We start from the raw sequence: 10,241 nt of genomic DNA on the forward strand, positions 1-10,241 counted from the left end.
CACAAGGCCCCGTCCTGGCCCCTTGTTCGATTCGCTCTCGTCTTGCGCTTGCTTCCAAGGTCCTCCATGACCTTCCCCATGGCCTTGCTAGATCCCCCCCATGACGCATGACCTCTGTCCGTTGATTGGTTTTGAGTGCACACCATGCCCGGCTTGGCACCGTGTTGTCGCGTGAGTGGCATTTGGATCGTGCATGGTGGTGGGCTACCTGCCAATGCGCACAAGCCTTGCACACTAGCCTTGCGCACGAGCCTTGCACAAAAGCCTTGGACACAAGCCTTGCGCACAAGCCATGCATACAAGCCTTGCTCACAAGCCTTGGGCACTGGCCCATCGCACTAGCCTTGCACACAAGCCTTGCGAACTAGCCTTGGGCACGAGCCTTGCGCACTAGCCTTGGGCACTAGCCTTGCACACAACCCTTGGGCACTAGCCTTGCGCACCAGCCTTGCCCACAAGCCTTGCACAGCAGCCTTGCACACTAGCCTTGCATACAAGCCTTGCACACTAGCCTTGCACCCAGGCCTTGCTCACTAGCCTTGGGCACTAGCCTTGCGCACTAGCCTTGGGCACTAGCCTTGCACACAGACCTTGGGCACGCAGGCCTTGCACGCTAGGCATGCTTGGGCAAGCAGCTCCCGCAACAAGTCGGCGGGTGTAGGCATGGTTGGGCGCAGATCCCGCATCGTCTCGTCGCGTCTGGGCGCAAACCCGTCGCGTCTCGTTGCGTCTTCAGAAGTCGTCGCTAACAGCACCTTTGGTTGCCACTGGTGGTTAGGCGGGTTGGTTGCGCAAACCCTATAGGAGGGTGGCATGCTGCGGGGCGCTGGAATGCGCAGGTTTAGGGCGTTTTTGCCCGGATAGGCACTGGAATGTGCTGGTTTTGGGCGTTTTTGCCTGGACAGGCTAAGGAATGGGCATGCTTTGGGCGTTTTTGCCCGGATAGGCACTGGAATGGGCTGGTTTTGGGCGTTTTTGCCTGGATAGGCTAAGGAATGGGGCATGCTTTGGGCGTTTTTGCCCGGGCAGGCACTGGAATGCCTGGCCTTGGCTGGGCATTGCTGGGTTGGGCTCCCTTGGCCTTTCAGGCGCCTTGGATGCTGTCTTGTGAAGACCATGGGCACAAGGCCATGGCATATAGTGAGGAATGGACCACGGTTGCCAAGGTTGCGCAAGTTTTGGGCATTTTTTGCCCGGATATGCCCAAGTATGCCCCGATAGGCCCGTTACGCCCCGGTATGAACGCGTATGCCCGGATAGACTCGGTATGCCTTGGGATACATGCGAATGCCCCGATAGGCTTGGTACGCCCCGATATGCGCACGTGTGCCCCAGTAGGGCTCGGTATGCCCCGGTATGTACGCGTGTGCCCTGATAGGCCCGGTATGCCCCGATATGCACACGTGTGCCCCAATAGGGGTCGGTATGCCCCGGTAGGTATGCGTGTGCCCCGTAGTGCACGTTTCGCAGAACTCCCCGCATGTCCCGCCCCTATATGTAATACTTACTTACTTACTTTCTTTCTTGCTTGCTTGCTTGCTTGCAATGGTTGGGAGTGCCCGGCATGCCCCGCTGCAGAGACCAAGGGCGCAATGACTTGGCACCGCGGATGCCGGGTCTCCGGCACTTCCCGTGGCACTGATGGTTGGTTCCAAAGACAAAAGGCCGTGCAAGGCCACCGCACCGCTGATGATTTTGCTCGTGCTGGCGCCGTTGTGTGGCCAAAGAACATGCGCGAATGCTCGTGTCGGAAGGGTTGGTTTCCTGGCCCCGTCGGGTGTCACGAATGCTCGGTTGCGAAGACCATGGGACCAAAGCCATGGCACGTCGGATGATGGCTCCAGCTGGAGCCCGGGCACTTTCTGTGGCATTGATGCTCGGTTTCAAAGACAAACGTGCGCAGGGCCAGGGGACCGCGGATGACTGCTCGTGCTGGCCCCGTTGGGCGGCATTGATGGTCGGTTGCAAAGAAAATGCGCGATTGCTCCTGTCGGGGCCTGGCAAGCCAAGGCCAAGCGAGCCATGGCAACGCGGATGATGGCTCCAGCTGGCGCCCCGGCACTTTCTGTGGCATTGATGCTCGGTTTCAAAGACAAACGTGCGCAGGGCCAGGGGACCGCGGATGACTGCTCGTGCTGGCCCCGTTGGGCGGCATTGATGGTGTGTTGCAGAGAGCATGTGCGATTGCAAGTGTCGGCCGGGTTTGGGTTCCCTTGGGCTTTCGGGCGCCTTGGACGCAGTCTTGCGAAGACCATGGGCACAAGGCCCCGTCCTGGCCCCTTGTTCGATTCGCTCTCGTCTTGCGCTTGCTTCCAAGGTCCTCCATGACCTTCCCCATGGCCTTGCTAGATCCCCCCCATGACGCATGACCTCTGTCCGTTGATTGGTTTTGAGTGCACACCATGCCCGGCTTGGCACCGTGTTGTCGCGTGAGTGGCATTTGGATCGTGCATGGTGGTGGGCTACCTGCCAATGCGCACAAGCCTTGCACACTAGCCTTGCGCACGAGCCTTGCACAAAAGCCTTGGACACAAGCCTTGCGCACAAGCCATGCATACAAGCCTTGCTCACAAGCCTTGGGCACTGGCCCATCGCACTAGCCTTGCACACAAGCCTTGCGAACTAGCCTTGGGCACGAGCCTTGCGCACTAGCCTTGGGCACTAGCCTTGCACACAACCCTTGGGCACTAGCCTTGCGCACCAGCCTTGCCCACAAGCCTTGCACAGCAGCCTTGCACACTAGCCTTGCATACAAGCCTTGCACACTAGCCTTGCACCCAGGCCTTGCTCACTAGCCTTGGGCACTAGCCTTGCGCACTAGCCTTGGGCACTAGCCTTGCACACAGACCTTGGGCACGCAGGCCTTGCACGCTAGGCATGCTTGGGCAAGCAGCTCCCGCAACAAGTCGGCGGGTGTAGGCATGGTTGGGCGCAGATCCCGCATCGTCTCGTCGCGTCTGGGCGCAAACCCGTCGCGTCTCGTTGCGTCTTCAGAAGTCGTCGCTAACAGCACCTTTGGTTGCCACTGGTGGTTAGGCGGGTTGGTTGCGCAAACCCTATAGGAGGGTGGCATGCTGCGGGGCGCTGGAATGCGCAGGTTTAGGGCGTTTTTGCCCGGATAGGCACTGGAATGTGCTGGTTTTGGGCGTTTTTGCCTGGACAGGCTAAGGAATGGGCATGCTTTGGGCGTTTTTGCCCGGATAGGCACTGGAATGGGCTGGTTTTGGGCGTTTTTGCCTGGATAGGCTAAGGAATGGGGCATGCTTTGGGCGTTTTTGCCCGGGCAGGCACTGGAATGCCTGGCCTTGGCTGGGCATTGCTGGGTTGGGCTCCCTTGGCCTTTCAGGCGCCTTGGATGCTGTCTTGTGAAGACCATGGGCACAAGGCCATGGCATATAGTGAGGAATGGACCACGGTTGCCAAGGTTGCGCAAGTTTTGGGCATTTTTTGCCCGGATATGCCCAAGTATGCCCCGATAGGCCCGTTACGCCCCGGTATGAACGCGTATGCCCGGATAGACTCGGTATGCCTTGGGATACATGCGAATGCCCCGATAGGCTTGGTACGCCCCGATATGCGCACGTGTGCCCCAGTAGGGCTCGGTATGCCCCGGTATGTACGCGTGTGCCCTGATAGGCCCGGTATGCCCCGATATGCACACGTGTGCCCCAATAGGGGTCGGTATGCCCCGGTAGGTACGCGTGTGCCCCGTAGTGCACGTTTCGCAGAACTCCCCGCATGTCCCGCCCCTATATGTAATACTTACTTACTTACTTTCTTTCTTGCTTGCTTGCTTGCTTGCAATGGTTGGGAGTGCCCGGCATGCCCCGCTGCAGAGACCAAGGGCGCAATGACTTGGCACCGCGGATGCCGGGTCTCCGGCACTTCCCGTGGCACTGATGGTTGGTTCCAAAGACAAAAGGCCGTGCAAGGCCACCGCACCGCTGATGATTTTGCTCGTGCTGGCGCCGTTGTGTGGCCAAAGAACATGCGCGAATGCTCGTGTCGGAAGGGTTGGTTTCCTGGCCCCGTCGGGTGTCACGAATGCTCGGTTGCGAAGACCATGGGACCAAAGCCATGGCACGTCGGATGATGGCTCCAGCTGGAGCCCGGGCACTTTCTGTGGCATTGATGCTCGGTTTCAAAGACAAACGTGCGCAGGGCCAGGGGACCGCGGATGACTGCTCGTGCTGGCCTCGTTGGGCGGCATTGATGGTCGGTTGCAAAGAAAATGCGCGATTGCTCGTGTCGGGGACTGGCAAGCCAAGGCCAAGCGAGCCATGGCAACGCGGATGATGGCTCCAGCTGGCGCCCCGGCACTTTCTGTGGCATTGATGCTCGGTTTCAAAGACAAACGTGCGCAGGGCCAGGGGACCGCGGATGACTGCTCGTGCTGGCCCCGTTGGGCGGCATTGATGGTCGGTTGCAAAGAAAATGCGCGATTGCTCCTGTCGGGGCCTGGCAAGCCAAGGCCAAGCGAGCCATGGCAACGCGGATGATGGCTCCAGCTGGCGCCCCGGCACTTTCTGTGGCATTGATGCTCGGTTTCAAAGACAAACGTGCGCAGGGCCAGGGGACCGCGGATGACTGCTCGTGCTGGCCCCGTTGGGCGGCATTGATGGTGTGTTGCAGAGAGCATGTGCGATTGCAAGTGTCGGCCGGGTTTGGGTTCCCTTGGGCTTTCGGGCGCCTTGGACGCAGTCTTGCGAAGACCATGGGCACAAGGCCCCGTCCTGGCCCCTTGTTCGATTCGCTCTCGTCTTGCGCTTGCTTCCAAGGTCCTCCATGACCTTCCCCATGGCCTTGCTAGATCCCCCCCATGACGCATGACCTCTGTCCGTTGATTGGTTTTGAGTGCACACCATGCCCGGCTTGGCACCGTGTTGTCGCGTGAGTGGCATTTGGATCGTGCATGGTGGTGGGCTACCTGCCAATGCGCACAAGCCTTGCACACTAGCCTTGCGCACGAGCCTTGCACAAAAGCCTTGGACACAAGCCTTGCGCACAAGCCATGCATACAAGCCTTGCTCACAAGCCTTGGGCACTGGCCCATCGCACTAGCCTTGCACACAAGCCTTGCGAACTAGCCTTGGGCACGAGCCTTGCGCACTAGCCTTGGGCACTAGCCTTGGGCACTAGCCTTGCACACAACCCTTGGGCACTAGCCTTGCGCACCAGCCTTGCCCACAAGCCTTGCACAGCAGCCTTGCGCACTAGCCTTGCATACAAGCCTTGCACACTAGCCTTGCACCCAGGCCTTGCTCACTAGCCTTGGGCACTAGCCTTGCGCACTAGCCTTGGGCACTAGCCTTGCACACAGACCTTGGGCACGCAGGCCTTGCACGCTAGGCATGCTTGGGCAAGCAGCTCCCGCAACAAGTCGGCGGGTGTAGGCATGGTTGGGCGCAGATCCCGCATCGTCTCGTCGCGTCTGGGCGCAAACCCGTCGCGTCTCGTTGCGTCTTCAGAAGTCGTCGCTAACAGCACCTTTGGTTGCCACTGGTGGTTAGGCGGGTTGGTTGCGCAAACCCTATAGGAGGGTGGCATGCTGCGGGGCGCTGGAATGCGCAGGTTTAGGGCGTTTTTGCCCGGATAGGCACTGGAATGTGCTGGTTTTGGGCGTTTTTGCCTGGACAGGCTAAGGAATGGGCATGCTTTGGGCGTTTTTGCCCGGATAGGCACTGGAATGGGCTGGTTTTGGGCGTTTTTGCCTGGATAGGCTAAGGAATGGGGCATGCTTTGGGCGTTTTTGCCCGGGCAGGCACTGGAATGCCTGGCCTTGGCTGGGCATTGCTGGGTTGGGCTCCCTTGGCCTTTCAGGCGCCTTGGATGCTGTCTTGTGAAGACCATGGGCACAAGGCCATGGCATATAGTGAGGAATGGACCACGGTTGCCAAGGTTGCGCAAGTTTTGGGCATTTTTTGCCCGGATATGCCCAAGTATGCCCCGATAGGCCCGTTACGCCCCGGTATGAACGCGTATGCCCGGATAGACTCGGTATGCCTTGGGATACATGCGAATGCCCCGATAGGCTTGGTACGCCCCGATATGCGCACGTGTGCCCCAGTAGGGCTCGGTATGCCCCGGTATGTACGCGTGTGCCCTGATAGGCCCGGTATGCCCCGATATGCACACGTGTGCCCCAATAGGGGTCGGTATGCCCCGGTAGGTACGCGTGTGCCCCGTAGTGCACGTTTCGCAGAACTCCCCGCATGTCCCGCCCCTATATGTAATACTTACTTACTTACTTTCTTTCTTGCTTGCTTGCTTGCTTGCAATGGTTGGGAGTGCCCGGCATGCCCCGCTGCAGAGACCAAGGGCGCAATGACTTGGCACCGCGGATGCCGGGTCTCCGGCACTTCCCGTGGCACTGATGGTTGGTTCCAAAGACAAAAGGCCGTGCAAGGCCACCGCACCGCTGATGATTTTGCTCGTGCTGGCGCCGTTGTGTGGCCAAAGAACATGCGCGAATGCTCGTGTCGGAAGGGTTGGTGTCCTGGCCCCGTCGGGTGTCACGAATGCTCGGTTGCGAAGACCATGGGACCAAAGCCATGGCACGTCGGATGATGGCTCCAGCTGGAGCCCGGGCACTTTCTGTGGCATTGATGCTCGGTTTCAAAGACAAACGTGCGCAGGGCCAGGGGACCGCGGATGACTGCTCGTGCTGGCCCCGTTGGGCGGCATTGATGGTCGGTTGCAAAGAAAATGCGCGATTGCTCCTGTCGGGGCCTGGCAAGCCAAGGCCAAGCGAGCCATGGCAACGCGGATGATGGCTCCAGCTGGCGCCCCGGCACTTTCTGTGGCATTGATGCTCGGTTTCAAAGACAAACGTGCGCAGGGCCAGGGGACCGCGGATGACTGCTCGTGCTGGCCCCGTTGGGCGGCATTGATGGTGTGTTGCAGAGAGCATGTGCGATTGCAAGTGTCGGCCGGGTTTGGGTTCCCTTGGGCTTTCGGGCGCCTTGGACGCAGTCTTGCGAAGACCATGGGCACAAGGCCCCGTCCTGGCCCCTTGTTCGATTCGCTCTCGTCTTGCGCTTGCTTCCAAGGTCCTCCATGACCTTCCCCATGGCCTTGCTAGATCCCCCCCATGACGCATGACCTCTGTCCGTTGATTGGTTTTGAATGCACACCATGCCCGGCTTGGCACCGTGTTGTCGCGTGAGTGGCATTTGGATCGTGCATGGTGGTGGGCTACCTGCCAATGCGCACAAGCCTTGCACACTAGCCTTGCGCACGAGCCTTGCACAAAAGCCTTGGACACAAGCCTTGCGCACAAGCCATGCATACAAGCCTTGCTCACAAGCCTTGGGCACTGGCCCATCGCACTAGCCTTGCACACAAGCCTTGCGAACTAGCCTTGGGCACGAGCCTTGCGCACTAGCCTTGGGCACTAGCCTTGCACACAACCCTTGGGCACTAGCCTTGCGCACCAGCCTTGCCCACAAGCCTTGCACAGCAGCCTTGCACACTAGCCTTGCATACAAGCCTTGCACACTAGCCTTGCACCCAGGCCTTGCTCACTAGCCTTGGGCACTAGCCTTGCGCACTAGCCTTGGGCACTAGCCTTGCACACAGACCTTGGGCACGCAGGCCTTGCACGCTAGGCATGCTTGGGCAAGCAGCTCCCGCAACAAGTCGGCGGGTGTAGGCATGGTTGGGCGCAGATCCCGCATCGTCTCGTCGCGTCTGGGCGCAAACCCGTCGCGTCTCGTTGCGTCTTCAGAAGTCGTCGCTAACAGCACCTTTGGTTGCCACTGGTGGTTAGGCGGGTTGGTTGCGCAAACCCTATAGGAGGGTGGCATGCTGCGGGGCGCTGGAATGCGCAGGTTTAGGGCGTTTTTGCCCGGATAGGCACTGGAATGTGCTGGTTTTGGGCGTTTTTGCCTGGACAGGCTAAGGAATGGGCATGCTTTGGGCGTTTTTGCCCGGATAGGCACTGGAATGGGCTGGTTTTGGGCGTTTTTGCCTGGATAGGCTAAGGAATGGGGCATGCTTTGGGCGTTTTTGCCCGGGCAGGCACTGGAATGCCTGGCCTTGGCTGGGCATTGCTGGGTTGGGCTCCCTTGGCCTTTCAGGCGCCTTGGATGCTGTCTTGTGAAGACCATGGGCACAAGGCCATGGCATATAGTGAGGAATGGACCACGGTTGCCAAGGTTGCGCAAGTTTTGGGCATTTTTTGCCCGGATATGCCCAAGTATGCCCCGATAGGCCCGTTACGCCCCGGTATGAACGCGTATGCCCGGATAGACTCGGTATGCCTTGGGATACATGCGAATGCCCCGATAGGCTTGGTACGCCCCGATATGCGCACGTGTGCCCCAGTAGGGCTCGGTATGCCCCGGTATGTACGCGTGTGCCCTGATAGGCCCGGTATGCCCCGATATGCACACGTGTGCCCCAATAGGGGTCGGTATGCCCCGGTAGGTACGCGTGTGCCCCGTAGTGCACGTTTCGCAGAACTCCCCGCATGTCCCGCCCCTATATGTAATACTTACTTACTTACTTACTTTCTTTCTCGCTTGCTTGCAATGGTTGGGAGTGCCCGGCATGCCCCGCTGCAGAGACCAAGGGCGCAATGACTTGGCACCGCGGATGCCGGGACTCCGGCACTTCCCGTGGCACTGATGGTTGGTTCCAAAGACAAAAGGCCGTGCAAGGCCACCGCACCGCTGATGATTTTGCTCGTGCTGGCGTCGTTGTGTGGCCAAAGAACATGCGCGAATGCTCGTGTCGGAAGGGTTGGTGTCCTGGCCCCGTCGGGTGTCACGAATGCTCGGTTGCGAAGACCATGGGACCAAAGCCATGGCACGTCGGATGATGGCTCCAGCTGGCGCCCGGGCACTTTCTGTGGCATTGATGCTCGGTTTCAAAGACAAACGTGCGCAGGGCCAGGGGACCGCGGATGACTGCTCGTGCTGGCCTCGTTGGGCGGCATTGATGGTCGGTTGCAAAGAAAATGCGCGATTGCTCGTGTCGGGGACTGGCAAGCCAAGGCCAAGCGAGCCATGGCAACGCGGATGATGGCTCCAGCTGGCGCCCCGGCACTTTCTGTGGCATTGATGCTCGGTTTCAAAGACAAACGTGCGCAGGGCCAGGGGACCGCGGATGACTGCTCGTGCTGGCCTCGTTGGGCAGCATTGATGGTCGGTTGCAAAGAAAATGCGCGATTGCTCCTGTCGGGGACTGGCAAGCCAAGGCCAAGCGAGCCATGGCAACGCGGATTATGGCTCCAGCTGGCGCCCCGGCACTTTCTGTGGCATTGATGCTCGGTTTCAAAGACAAACGTGCGCAGGGCCAGGGGACCGCGGATGACTGCTCGTGCTGGCCTCGTTGGGCGGCATTGATGGTCGGTTGCAAAGAAAATGCGCGATTGCTCGTGTCGGGGACTGGCAAGCCAAGGCCAAGCGAGCCATGGCAACGCGGATGATGGCTCCAGCTGGCGCCCCGGCACTTTCTGTGGCATTGATGCTCGGTTTCAAAGACAAACGTGCGCAGGACCAGGGGACCGCGGATGACTGCTCGTGCTGGCCTCGTTGGGCGGCATTGATGGTCGGTTGCAAAGAAAATGCGCGATTGCTCGTGTCGGGGACTGGCAAGCCAAGGCCAAGCGAGCCATGGCAACGCGGATGATGGCTCCAGCTGGCGCCCCAGCACTTTCTGTGGCATTGATGCTCGGTTTCAAAGACAAACGTGCGCAGGGCCAGGGGACCGCGGATGACTGCTCGTGCTGGCCCCGTTGGGCGGCATTGATGGTGTGTTGCAGAGAGCATGTGCGATTGCAAGTGTCGGCCGGGTTTGGGTTCCCTTGGGCTTTCGGGCGCCTTGGACGCAGTCTTGCGAAGACCATGGGCACAAGGCCCCGTCCTGGCCCCTTGTTCGATTCGCTCTCGTCTTGCGCTTGCTTCCAAGGTCCTCCATGACCTTCCCCATGGCCTTGCTAGATCCCCCCCATGACGCATGACCTCTGTCCGTTGATTGGTTTTGAGTGCACACCATGCCCGGCTTGGCACCGTGTTGTCGCTTGAGTGGCATTTGGATCGTGCATGGTGGTGGGCTACCTGCCAATGCGCACAAGCCTTGCACACTAGCCTTGCGCACGAGCCTTGCACAAAAGCCTTGGACACAAGCCTTGCGCACAAGCCATGCACACAAGCCTTGCACACAAGCCATGCATACAAGCCTTGCTCACAAGCCTTGGGCACTGGCCCATCGCACTAGCCTTGCACACAAGCCTTGCG

Source organism: Tasmannia lanceolata, unplaced genomic scaffold (genome assembly GCF_043159265.1).
Source record: "Tasmannia lanceolata isolate RefF3 unplaced genomic scaffold, GAP_Taslan_0.1 ptg000117l, whole genome shotgun sequence".
Taxonomy (NCBI): Eukaryota; Viridiplantae; Streptophyta; class Magnoliopsida; order Canellales; family Winteraceae; genus Tasmannia; species Tasmannia lanceolata.